The 12,401-nt window shown below is 50.7% G+C and overlaps 1 long non-coding RNA gene across 1 annotated transcript; it reads left to right on the top strand.

The window, feature by feature from the left end:
• The first annotated feature begins 2,384 nt into the window (after nt 1-2,384).
• Nucleotides 2,385-3,996, top strand: LOC117098031. The gene is made up of 3 exons (XR_004443145.1): nt 2,385-2,455; nt 2,756-2,921; nt 3,615-3,996. It is a non-coding gene; the product is annotated as an uncharacterized LOC117098031 (long non-coding RNA).
• Nucleotides 3,997-12,401: the final 8,405 nt, after the last annotated feature.

Consider the following 12,401-nt stretch of genomic DNA (forward strand, 5'->3'; position numbering starts at 1 on the left):
GGAGGCTGAGGCAGGAGAATGGCGTGAACCCGGGAGGCGGAGCTTGCAGTGAGCCGAGATCGCCCCACTGCACTCCAGCCTGGGCGTGGGTGACAGAGTGAAACTCATCTCAAAAAAAGAAAGAAAGAAAGAAAGAAAAGAAATGGTTACATTTGGTCGGGCGTGGTGGCTCACGCCTGTAATCCGCCAACACTTTGGGAGACCAAGGCAAGTGGATCACAAGGTCAGGATGATCGAGACCATCCTGGTGAACATGGTGAAACCCCTTCTCTAGTGAAATTACAAAAATTAGCTGACCATGGTGGTTCATGCCTTGATCCCAGCTACTTAGGAGGCTGAAGCAGGGGAATGGCTTGAACCAGGGAGTCGGACGTTTCAGTGAGCCCAGATGGCACCACTGCACTCCAGAGCGAGACTCCGTCTCAAAAAAAAAAAGAAAGAAAGAAAGAAAGAAAGAAATGGTTATATAAAGGTTATATTTGAACATTGGTATAAGATTTAGAGTCCTGAGGCTTGGGTTCCCTTCTAGAGTAGTCAAGCAAGCCCAGGCTGTTGCCTCCAGGGAGGGTGCCTGGCCCTGCACACTGACTCCATCATCAGCCTGGTCTGCTTTGGTCCCCACCTAATCCCCACCTTGCCTGAGTTTGCCCATCAGGCCCAGTTCTGACCACTAGCAACCTAGGGACGCCCAGGTCACCACCCCCAAGCCTGAGTTCTCACCGTGTCTTTTCCTGATGACTTTGGCTGTCCTCAATGACGGTGTCATTGGCAGGAGAAATCCACCCTGTTCAAAGGAGAGTATCTCCTCCCCCACAAACTCTCCCCTTTCCAATTTCCCCACTTCTTGCACCACTACAAGTTGCAATACTCCAGTAAGAACACATTTGACTTATTTTGACATCTTTCTCTCTCTTGCTCCTCTCAACACAAAATTCAATCTGCTCCAAATCTTGGAAAGTCACTCAAATCCACATGGTGTTCAATGAAGGTTAAGCGTTGAAGGTCAAGAGTGAGGTGAAGGGTGTTTCAGGCCAGGAACAGCGTGTGCAAAGGCAGGGGCCAGTGAAAGCACCTAATAGTGAGAACCAACCAGTCTCTACTGGAGGGCCCCGCCACCTGGCCTTTGTTTCGGCAGCTGGATCTAGTCTTCTAATCTTCCACCATTCAAAACCTCCTCTCTCCTTGGTTCTTAAAAATACCCAGTGGCCAGCTGAGTACAGTGGCTCACGCCTGTAATCCCAGCACTTTGGGTGGCCAAGGCAGGTGAATCACCTGAGGTCAGGAGTTCGAGACCAGCCTGGCCAACATAGTGAAACCCCCATCTCCACTAAAAATACAGAAATTAGCCAGGCGTGGTGACACTCACCTGTAGTCCCAGCTACTCAGGAGGCTGAGGCAGAAGAATTACTTGAACCTCGGAGGTGGAGGTTGCAGTGAGCTAAGATCGTGCCACTGCACTCCAGCCTGGGCGACAGAGTGAGACTCCATATAAAAAAAAAACAAAAAACAAAAAAAAAACCCAGAAAACCACCACAACAACAAAACTAGTAGCCTTTGAGTCTCGTGATCTTTTCTGTCCTCATCACTTGTTGGGGTAGCAATGAGCTTTCAAAGCCCATTTCCCAGGTGTGAGCAGGGCTTCCTGTACACACACCCAAACAAACGCTAGTGACCCCATGCGATTGTCTTGCTATTTGTAAACAAGCCTCTGTCCATCTCAACCTCTGAAGATTGGGACTAGGTCACTGTCTTTCAGAACAAAGAGGCCAAACCAACCTTTTCTACCTTAGTCTTTTCTCAAAATCTCCAGTAGGCAAGCCTCCCCCGTGCCCTCATCTGGACCCATTCCTGAGCCTGGACTCGTGGGAGATGTCACTCACAGGGCAGCAGCAGGTGTTACAATCCTTCCGTGTTGCTGAGATGAAAGCTGGGACCAGGGCCAGATGGAGAAGGGAAGCTCTTTGGGCCTGTTCATGGAGAACATTAGCTTCACCAAACCATTAGCAGCCACATGGTGCAGGGGAACACTGCTGATCACACATGCAAGGCCTCTTGGAGCCAGCCTGGGAAAAGTCCTGGCTGGGTGGTGTCTGCTTACCTGGACATGTGCTCCTGGAAATGAACTCAGCATCAGCAAATGCAGAAGGCCCCATTCGACAACTTAAGATCTAAGAATTCTGTGAGCCTAGAATTCCTTACTCTGTGCCTCTTCATCCAATTAAATACAAAGATTTGGGTAGCAGCCACCAGTCTTCCAACAAATCACCCGGAAATGGGGAGATTTGATCTAGGACCTTGGGTCCTCCCATCACCATGGAAACCGGTGTTGCCACTGTGTGAGAACAAAGCCAGTTGCTGACCAGAACAAAGGGTTCCAGGGCAGACGGACCCTGGTCAGCTCACTCCTGCCAGTCTGCACCTGTCCTGCCTGGCTTCGTTTCTTCTGTCCTAGCCTGTGAGGGAGAGGGCCACAGCTCTGTAAAGCTTTCTCTGGGTTGTTCCAAGGGATCCCCTCCTCTGCCTTCAGGGTGGGAGGTACAGTAGAAGGAACAAGGGACTCAGATTGGAGCTTGCATCTATCCTTTCATAGCTGTGTCATGCTGGGGAAGTACATGCCCTCTGAGCCTCAGTTTCCTCAGTGAAGATCAGAATAATAATTGACGTACATTGTTTCCTGTTTAAAGGAGAGTGATTTATGAATTATAGAGCCCTCTACAAACGTCAGCTATTGTTCTGATCCTTGACTTTCTTGCAGTCCCCAGGGGCTGGAATAGGAGCCAGTAACTTGTGGAGTAACAAGAATAATGACTAACAATTTTCCAGCTCTTACTACTCTGAGGAATGAGACTTCACATGAAGTATTTAATTTCATCCTCACATCAGTCCAAGAGCATAGATACTATTGGTGTTTCCATTTCCAGGTAAGTACTGAGGTCCCGGGGCTAGCCAGCCAGGAGTTCTAGGTGGACCCACAGTAAACGCAAACCTCCCATCCCTGTTTGGAGAGCGTCCTCCATTCCTAGCTGCGTCCTCACGCCAGCAGTCCCTGAAGGGCACCTGCACAGAGCTCAGCGTGTTCCAGAACTTCTCCATGCCCTTATTCCACATGTCTGGCTCCTCAGGTCCATTTTCCGCCAAGTGTGGAGGCTGATCTGAGTCCCCAAGGGTCAGGTTAAGGAATTCTACTCCAGAGCCGAGAAAAAAAGCCCTGTCCCCAGTGGTTGAGGAACCTCTCTGGTCAGGTGGCCTGGCATCTGGGGTGTTGTCTGCCATCAACCAGAATTGTCACTGGGGTGGGGGGGCACCTGCCACATTTTAGAAGGTGGGCTTCCAGCATCCTGCCTTGGGCTGGGGCCCCTCCCTAAGTTTGTGTGCACCCCCTCAGTGCCCTGCTTCTGCAGGACTGGGGTGAAGGGTCATGGCCAACACTGTACCGACTCCCTGCCCTCAACTCAGTGTGGAATGAGACCATCTTTCCACGCAGGGCACTGTCCTTCACGCCTGTCCCTGATACCCTCCATGTGTCTCCTGGCCACCATCAGAGATGGTGTTACTGGATGCCAGGTCAGGCCTTCCAGGCCCTAACCCCTCAACACACCTCTCCATTTCAACAGAGTCTGCCCCTGGCCCAGCTCCGGCCAGGCCCTTGCACTGCAGAAGCTGGACTGAGGATGAAAGATCCACGGTCAGAGAGGACATCCCTGCTCCGACTCCTACACGCTGCCTGGAAATCCTCCGCTGACCAAAAGACAGTGCAGTTAAACCAGCTGAGAGGCGCCCCAGTGGGCCGACTTTTCCGTGTGTGCGGTATTTTTAAAGCAAAGCCTGCCTGTCACATCACACAGGCACTAAATCAGGTGCACATTATTGGAGATATCTCAGAGGAGGCATATTGGCTCTGTTAATAATAACAATGCACTCATAATGTACTTTTCAATTTGAATTAATTTTTGTAGCTAATTCTAGCTACTGAATGTCTTCATTTAAAATATACATATCCATGTGTTTTGTTCAGTGTTTTAATTAGGCCCAAAGGAATATACTTTCCATTTTTGGTCCACTTCATTTGTTATATTAATGAAAAGGCACTCTAAATCAAGTTTCACGTTGATGTTTCATTACGTATGCTGTTCTCACACATCTCTAAAAGAGATTTACGTTGCAGGGAGTAACCACAAATACTGGCAGTGGACATGCTGTTAATTTAAAGTATAAACTTTTCTTTTGAGGTGCAGCAAAAATATAAGGTCACACTCTTCCCTAGCACAGCTGACTTCCCTGTAACGTGGCTGCACCTGGAATTCAAAATAGGGACCATTCACTGCCCCCTCCTAAAGCGTGTGCCCACCCAGGCTCCAAATAATAGAGATCAGAGCCCGACCTGAAGGACTGAGCCTGACTTCAAGGTATCCGTGACTGGGAAGGAGAAGATTCAGGAGCTGGGGGCCTTTGGACTTGGCATCCGCTGTATGTGTGTCGGGGGGAAGGCTTAGGTATGGGGGCTGGATTGCAACTTGTGCCGCTGACACGCACACATGTGAGCACATATTCACTCTCAGCAATGATGATGGCGTGCCCCAGGCTCTTGCCACATGAAAGGCCTCAAAGTTGGTGTTGGCCTTGTCCTGGGCTGCCATTGATGTCTCCTGTGGTCCAGGTACTGCATGGAGCCTATCAACCTGGTGCCATCTGACTGAATCTGCACCAGTGCCTCTGGGTAGATAGCAGCACCCCATCCCCGTGTGTAGAGGAGGAAGCTGTGCACCTGGCTGGTGCATCACAGAGTGAAGATGTGAAGCCAGGCCCAGTGCCTGCCAGCACAGGCCGTGGGAGCAAGTTCTGCTGGGGACAGACCTCCCCATCCCCACTGGTGTTGGGATAGTGTGACACCCTTTAGAGGTAAACCTGGGCCTAATAACTACCTAAGAAGAGCAAAGCAGTTGGGAGGAGGGTGAATTATAGCTCCCTTCGTCGCTGCCACTGATATTTAGCCTTCAAACGTTCAGCTCCATTAGACACAAGCCTCGGCACCAAATTGTACTTTAACACTTAAGAGTGGTTTGTTAAATCTTCCATCCTCCACTCTGCAGACTGAAAGCATGCTACCCAGGAAAACAAAGCTGGAAGATGGCTTTCTGGAACTCCCTGGAAGCTGTGGGCACGGTAGGTGACACAGACTCTCTTCCTTATCTCTCAGGAGAAAGAGGAGACAACCGGGACAATTCTGAGAGTAACAGAAATCACTCTACCCTTCCTTTCCGTGGCCATCAGTGGACCTCCACACACTTTGACGGACACTGTTTCCCCGCATGGCCCTGGAGCCTGAGGTGTTATTATTCCTGGTTTGTAGACCAGCTGGGATTACAGGCATGTGACACCATGCCCGGCTAATTTTTTTTTTTTTTTTTTTTTTACATTTAGTAGAGACGGGGCTTCACCATGTTGGCTAGGCTGGTCTCCAACTCTGAACCTCAAGTGATCTACCTGCCTTGGCCTCCCAAAGTGCTGGGATTACAGGTGTGAGCCACTGCACCCAGCCCTGCATTTTAATTTTAAAAGAGTACTTTTAAATGTACAGGCAAAATACGTTATGCATGGCTGGATGAGATTCAGTATGGTATGCACTAAACTAGCCTCTTTATAGAAAGTTAAGATAAATAGCAGTTTAGTGCACCAAAGGATGTGTTTCATGAAATGTTTGGAATTCATATTTGGTGTGACTTTTTAAATTGCAATTATCAATAATTAGACATAATAGCTACAATTTGTTGAGCACCTACTCCTTGTGGCTGCGTGGATTATGTCATCAATTTAAGTTTACACATTACTTGCCCGTCAGCCACTCCACCCAGCCATACCTGCCTGCTTGGCCTACTACTGCGTCAAACTCTTCCTCACTGCAGGGCCTTTGCACCTGCTGCCGCAGCTGCCTAGAGTGTCCTCCCCTAGGCTTTGTGTGTGTTGGCTCCTCCTATGCTCCAGAATGTCAGGTGGCTGTCCCTAACCATCCACTTGCCCCCTTGGGATGCTTTCACGGCACACTGGCCTTTTCTGCCTAGCACACACCAGAATCCTGGAATGATGTTATTTCTGTATTTATTTGTTTTCTTTCTCTCGCACTTAGGGTTGCCAGACAAAATGCAGGATGCCCAGTTAAATTTGAATTTCAGATAAACAATGAATATTGATTCTTATGCTAATTTAACTGGGCATCTTCTGTATTTGTTTGCTAACTGTGATGACCCTGTTCTCACTAGCCCAAAGGCTACGCGAAGAAGGAGACTGCCTGGTCCCCCGGTGTGTTCCTGCTTCACAGCCGGTGCTCAGTCATTATTTGCTAAACGCACCTGATAAGCTGTTGGGTGATGGTTCCAACCCAGCCTTCCCCACACCACAGCCTGTGCCTCTTCCAGATGCTGTCAGGCCACTGTGTCCCACATCCCCAAACAGCATATCAACAATCCCAGCCATTCCCTTTCCCCACTGTCCAAAGACTAGAGTCCAAAGCAGGTCAACAAACCTAGAAAACTATCTTTGAGATGCTTAAAACTGAGCAGAAAACAAGAGAGTTGGTCAGTGGGGAGCACATCTTAGGAGGTGAAGCTAGACCCTCAGCGTGCAGGGTAATTTGGGGAAGAGGAGGCTGTGAGATGGGGGCGTGCACCGGCAGGGAGGTGACAAGTCTCAGCAAAAAGCAGCGGGCGTGACCTCGGCGCATCCATTAGAGGTGCTTGTCGCCATGGAGACCAGACAAGTGGGCGAGAAGCCAGGGAGGCAGGAACAAAGCGGCTGCTGGTACGATGCTCACGGAGAGCCTTGGAGCTAAATGCACCTGACGTGGCTGAGTGGAGACTTGAGGTTGCCCAGATGTCCACCGAGACATGCATGGAGGAAGGGGAGGCCACAGCTGTGACTCCACAGGACAGAAGGAGCTCAGAAAAGTTCCAGGAAATGTCTGGTGGCTCTGGGTAGCTCTTCTGGAGGTGGCATCTCTGGGTACAGGGGATGATCCCCCAGGAATGCACCCTCACCCTCGGTTCTGGGCCCACGCACAGACCCAGGCAGTTGATGCTGGGCTGGGGACAGCTCTCCCAATCCTACAGCCTGGGGCCGCCTCCCAGTTTTGGTCCCCACTCAGGGAACCTGATGACAGAGGCTGATGTCAGGGCTCATCAAACCCCAGAGCTACCCTTGGTCTGATGTGACACTCCGGTACCCTGCAAGGCCGAGCCCAGGGGAACTCAGAGCCACTGTCTCCCTGGGAAGCCTGAGGTGTGGAGCAGAGAGGCTGCCACCCGCAGTCCCTGCACAGGTCTTCTGACTCTGTCCCACGCTGCCACACACAGATGCCAGGGGCTGACCTCACGGCTGCCTCTTCCTTTTCCAGGCCCAACCATAGAGGCTAAAAACTGGGTTTCCTTAAATTTTAAGAGTCACGACATAGGAATATCTATGAGACATCATAAGCCTCGTGTTGCCAATTCTGTTTTCCTAATTTTAAAAATTATCTTATAATTTTATCAGCTGAACTTCAGACTTGGCCAGTTCTGGGTCTTGTTAATGACGTGTGTTGATAAAGCCATGCAGAACTTGGGAGAACACCCCCTCCACACTCCCTGGGTCCAGGCCTGCCATGGACCCTGACTCTCCTCGCACTCGCTGACACCTGGGAACTGCCCCGGACATCTGGAGGCAAGCCCTGGAGGGTGTGGTGAGGTGACACCCAGAAGTGGGAGTGCAACTTTACAGGCAACGGCCTCATGGCAATTGATTTGGAAGCAACATCTGAAAGGAAGGAGGGGAAGGGTGTTGCTTAGTGAAGGATAACTGACATTTGTCATAGAAAAATGCAATTAAAAGAATCAAATAAAAATGGGTAACCCCACCTCCTAGTGGTGGAACTGGTTAATGTTTTGAAGGCTCTGCTTCCAGACCCCGGTCTCCACGTGTGGGCATGCGTGCGTGTGTGTGTGTGACCCTGGTCTCCATATGTGTGTGTGCATGACCCTGGTCCCCACGTGTGTGTGTGCATGACCCCAGTCTCCGTGTGTGTGTGCATGACCTCGGTCTCCACGTGTGTATGTGCATGATCTGGTCTCCACGTGTGTGTGTGCATGATTGGGTCTCCATGTGTGGGTGTGCATGACCTTGGTCTCCACGTGTGTATGTGTGCATGATCCAGTTTCCACATGTGTGTTTGCATGACCCTGGTCTGCATGTGTGGGTATGCATATGTGTGCATGACCCCAGTCTCCAAGTGTGGATCTGCGTGTGTGTGTGCACAAGACCCTGGTCTCCGTGTGTGTGTGTGCATGACCCCAGTCTCCACGTGTGTGTGTGCATGATCTTGTCTCCACATGTGTGTGTGCATGACCCCAGTCTCCACGTGTGTGTGTGCATGATCTTGTCTCCACATGTGTGTGTGCATGATCTGGTTTCCACGTGTGTGTTTGCATGACCCCAGTCTCCAAGTGTGTGTGTATGTGTGTATGTGTGCATGATCCGGTTTCCACGTGTTTGCATGACTCCAGTCTCCATGTGTGGGTGTGCATATGTGTGCATGACCCCAGTCTCCACGTGTATGTGTGTGTACGCACATGACCCTGGTCTCCATGTGTGTGTGCGCGTTATCCAGCTTCCACATGTGTGTGTGCATGACCCCAGTCTCCATGTGTGGGTGTGCATGACTCCGGTCTCCACGTGTGTGTGTACATGATCCGGTTTCCACGTTGTGTTTGTATGACTCTGGTCTCCACGTGTGGGTGTGCATATGTGTGCATGACCCCAGTCTCCACGTGTGGGTGTGCATGTGTGTGTGTGCACATGACCCTGGTCTCCACATATGTGTGTGCATGATCTGGTTTCCATGTGTGTGCATGATCCCAGTCTCCACATGTGGGTGTGCATGCACGTGTGTGCATGAATGGCTCACATTGTTCTGAAATCTCCTTTGCATATTTAGAGATAAATTCTTTCATGTCACAGAATTGATTATTTCCTCAACCAATAAATGGGGGTGGTTGGGCCATGTCTTGCATTTCTGCAGCAGTTCAGCCTTGCCCAGCATTGGAGGTTCCTGGTGTGGATGCCCTGACCCTCCCCCGGGAGGGACCAGCTCCCACTCACACCTGCAAGCCTGATTAGCAAACCTGACTTGGTTATTCAAGTGTGAAACTCAAACTCAGGCAGGCATTGAAATTCAAGTTTCCTGGAGCTATGCTAAGAGCGGGGAGACCTGAACCGGCTGCAGATGAGGGAGGATTATACCAGACATATCGGGCAGAACACAGCCGGCGTGAGCTCTTGAAAAGACTTTTGGAGTCAGGCGGTCGTTTGGCCCAGGGATGCATTCTGTAGATAAAGAGATTGAGGTCTGAAACACAGAACTGGGGGTGGGGGGGGAGCGGAGGAAAAAAGTGACAAAGGAGATATTTTTAAAGATTATAATTCAAACAGAATAAACTTTTATAAAAGATTAGTAGTCTGGTTAAAAAAAATATATTGACGAAGGATACAAATAGAAAATTTCCAGAAAACAAAATATAGATGGGTTAGGAACATACCAAAAAAAATTCAATCTTGCTGACAAGGAAATGAAAACAAAACACATGTCGCAAAGAGGGACAATAACCCAGTGCCGGCTGGGTTCAAGGAGCTGGATCTAGATCCTCTCTTAGACTTCTGCTGGGATTTTCCACGGCATTCCAAGAGTGTAACTTGGCCACATGTCCAAATAGCTTTAAAAATAGTCATACCATTTGAAACACTGTTTTCACTCCCTGGAATTTATCTTAATGAATTAATTAGAGACTGTGACAAAGATTTATCTTCTGGGATGTTTGTTGCAGCATTTTTTTATGAGGGTGAAAATGTGGAAAAGACGTAAATGTCCAACAACTGGGGATTGGTGAGATAAATGGGGCCCTAGGCAGCCACAAAGGCTCAAACTTTAGAAAAATTAATGACATGAAGAGGCTTACGATATAATAAAATTTAAAGTTTGCTTATAAAATTGAATACTTTATTAAAGTGGATATTTCTGGGTGCCAGAATTACAGGTAACTGATATTTTTAACTTTGTTTCTCTATGCTCTTGTACTGTTCTAAGTTTCTACAATGGACATATTTTTAGCTTCTCATTTTAAGAAAAGGACAAAGAAGGGAGGGTGAACAGGAGGACGTGAGGGAAAGGACTATTTGTGTGACTGTTTGCTACCTGCCGTCTCCCTGTTAGCTTGTTAGCTGTAGGCTCCGGGGCTTGGTTGAGGCAGTCTTGGCTCCCTGTGCCCCTCGACGTGTCCAGCACCCACACCCTGGGCCCTGGCCTGGGCTAGCAGGTGAAGGACGGCCGCAGACGCAGGAGGTCAGCAGTGGGCAGGTCCTGCAGGAAAATGCAGTCGTGTCCCAGGCCAAGGGCAGCCTGCAGGCCCCCAGCTGGTGCCTGGTTCTGGCACTCAGTTGACAGACTCAGTGGGTGTGGGGGCATTGGATGGTCTCTGGCACCCACTTCCCCTGGGAAACTCAGGGAGGAGACCAGTGGGCCTGGCTGGCGAGTGTGACAAGACAGCACTAACGCCCCTTTTCCCTAGGCCTAAATTGTGTCCAACCCAAGTGGAAGTAGACGTGGCTGGCCTGTTAAAAGTACGCTCCTCAAAGGAAAGCCCACGTAATTTCTTCTGCTGGGACAAAACCCAGACATTTGGCCACACTGAGTGAACACCTGCTCAGTGCCAGGCACCCTTCCAGACTCCGAGGACCCAGCAGCGAGTAAAGCAGACCCAATGCCTGCCCTCGTGGAGCCCTGAAGGTTAATGATCTCAGTGCAAGGACTGGGGATGTGGGGAGGAACGAGGGAGGAGCGTTGTCAGAGAGAGGGAGCACCAAGAGGCTGCTGGAGCCTCCCGGCTCGCTCAGCAGCCTGGCCGGGCCCCAGGAGGGAGTCGCTGCCTAATTGGCTCCTGCCTGTTTCTAGTGGTGTCCATTTGAAGCCATCTAACGGCTCAGTTCCTAAGAAAGTTCCAGCAGAGGCCCTTGATTGCCCTCTGGAAGGCTAATTAGTCCCAGAAACAGAGCGTCTGTGGGGCCTGCGGGACGGGGGAGCCCTCAGCCGGCACAAATGGCGGAGCCGGCATGGGGCTGCCTTCTAATGGCTTTTTGAAGGTTGCTCTGCGTTTGATTGACAAATGCCATATGTCCCTAATGCGCTTCTCTGAGCTCTCTCTTGTTCACCTCTAAAACAGGTTCCTCTTTGCTTTGATTTCATATATACGATTTTACCAGTCCCTGTTCTTTAAAGGAAGGAAAGTCCTAACAGCTCATCCCCACACAAGGCCTCAACAGTCGCCAACTCCCGGCTCTAATGACTGCAGCCGAGTTCTCCAGCGCCTGCTGCTGCAGGGGACAACGGAGAGGGCCCGCCGGTCCCCCCTCAGCCGCTCCCCACTCACCCCCTCCAAGGCTGCCGCTCTGCTGAGGGGGATGCTCAGAGCCACAGGGATGAAAGGCCTGGTGATTGCTGTCACCAAGGCCCCAGAAGCCCCAAAGGCTCAGAAGATGCACCGGCTAAAATCACCCGATGGAATGCTGGCCTGGGCCTTAAATAGCCATGCTGTGTCGAGGGAATGTGCTGGGTGCCAATCCCAGGGGCCACCGGAGCCACCTGCACCGGGGTGCTGCCCCAGGGACTGCAGCTCCCTGGAGCCCTTCCCGAAGCTGTCAGCCACAGGCTTCCTCATGCCCAGCCACCTCCTCGCTGCTGGAACGGCTGCCCTTTCTTCCTTGTTCTGCTCCAAGCTGAAACAGAGCCCATCCGTGGCCCTCAGCATCCCCTGGGCAACGTGACAGGTGTTATTAACCTGTGCCCTCTCCTTCCTCATCTTTGCCTCCTCCCCTCCCGCTGGCCTTCTCTTCTCCAAGCAATTCCGGAAACTTCTAATTGCTTTTATCAATCTTCTCTCCCAGAGACACATGGAAGCTGCATAGATCTTATTCCTCACTTGGATCTACTGGCTGGAAAGGCTTGACTGTGAGGACGGACTTGCACCTGAAGGGTAATTGGAGGTGCAGGAGAAATTAGAAGCCACTACAGCTGTCACCAAGCACAAGCGACAAGCCCATTACCATGCTCACGAATGGCCGTCTGAATGTTTCCCTTCAGTTTGTCAAAAATAATATCCTCATCCCCACACAGCAGTCCAGCCAGCACCTGTCTGTCCCACACCTCCTTCAGACGGATGTCTTACTTTGCTGACACCAACGCAGCTTCACTTGTTCCTTAGGGCCCCCCCCCACTCTGTCATCCATCCGCTCTGCCCCATCCAAGAGCACCCCTGGACCACTGTTGCCTGCACAGGACAGACGCCAGCCACCTGCTCTGTGTTCCCTTGGGAGGCGGCAGTGCT

This window comes from Trachypithecus francoisi, unplaced genomic scaffold (genome assembly GCF_009764315.1).
Source record: "Trachypithecus francoisi isolate TF-2019V2 unplaced genomic scaffold, Tfra_2.0 Lachesis_group15, whole genome shotgun sequence".
Lineage (NCBI taxonomy): Eukaryota > Metazoa > Chordata > Mammalia > Primates > Cercopithecidae > Trachypithecus > Trachypithecus francoisi.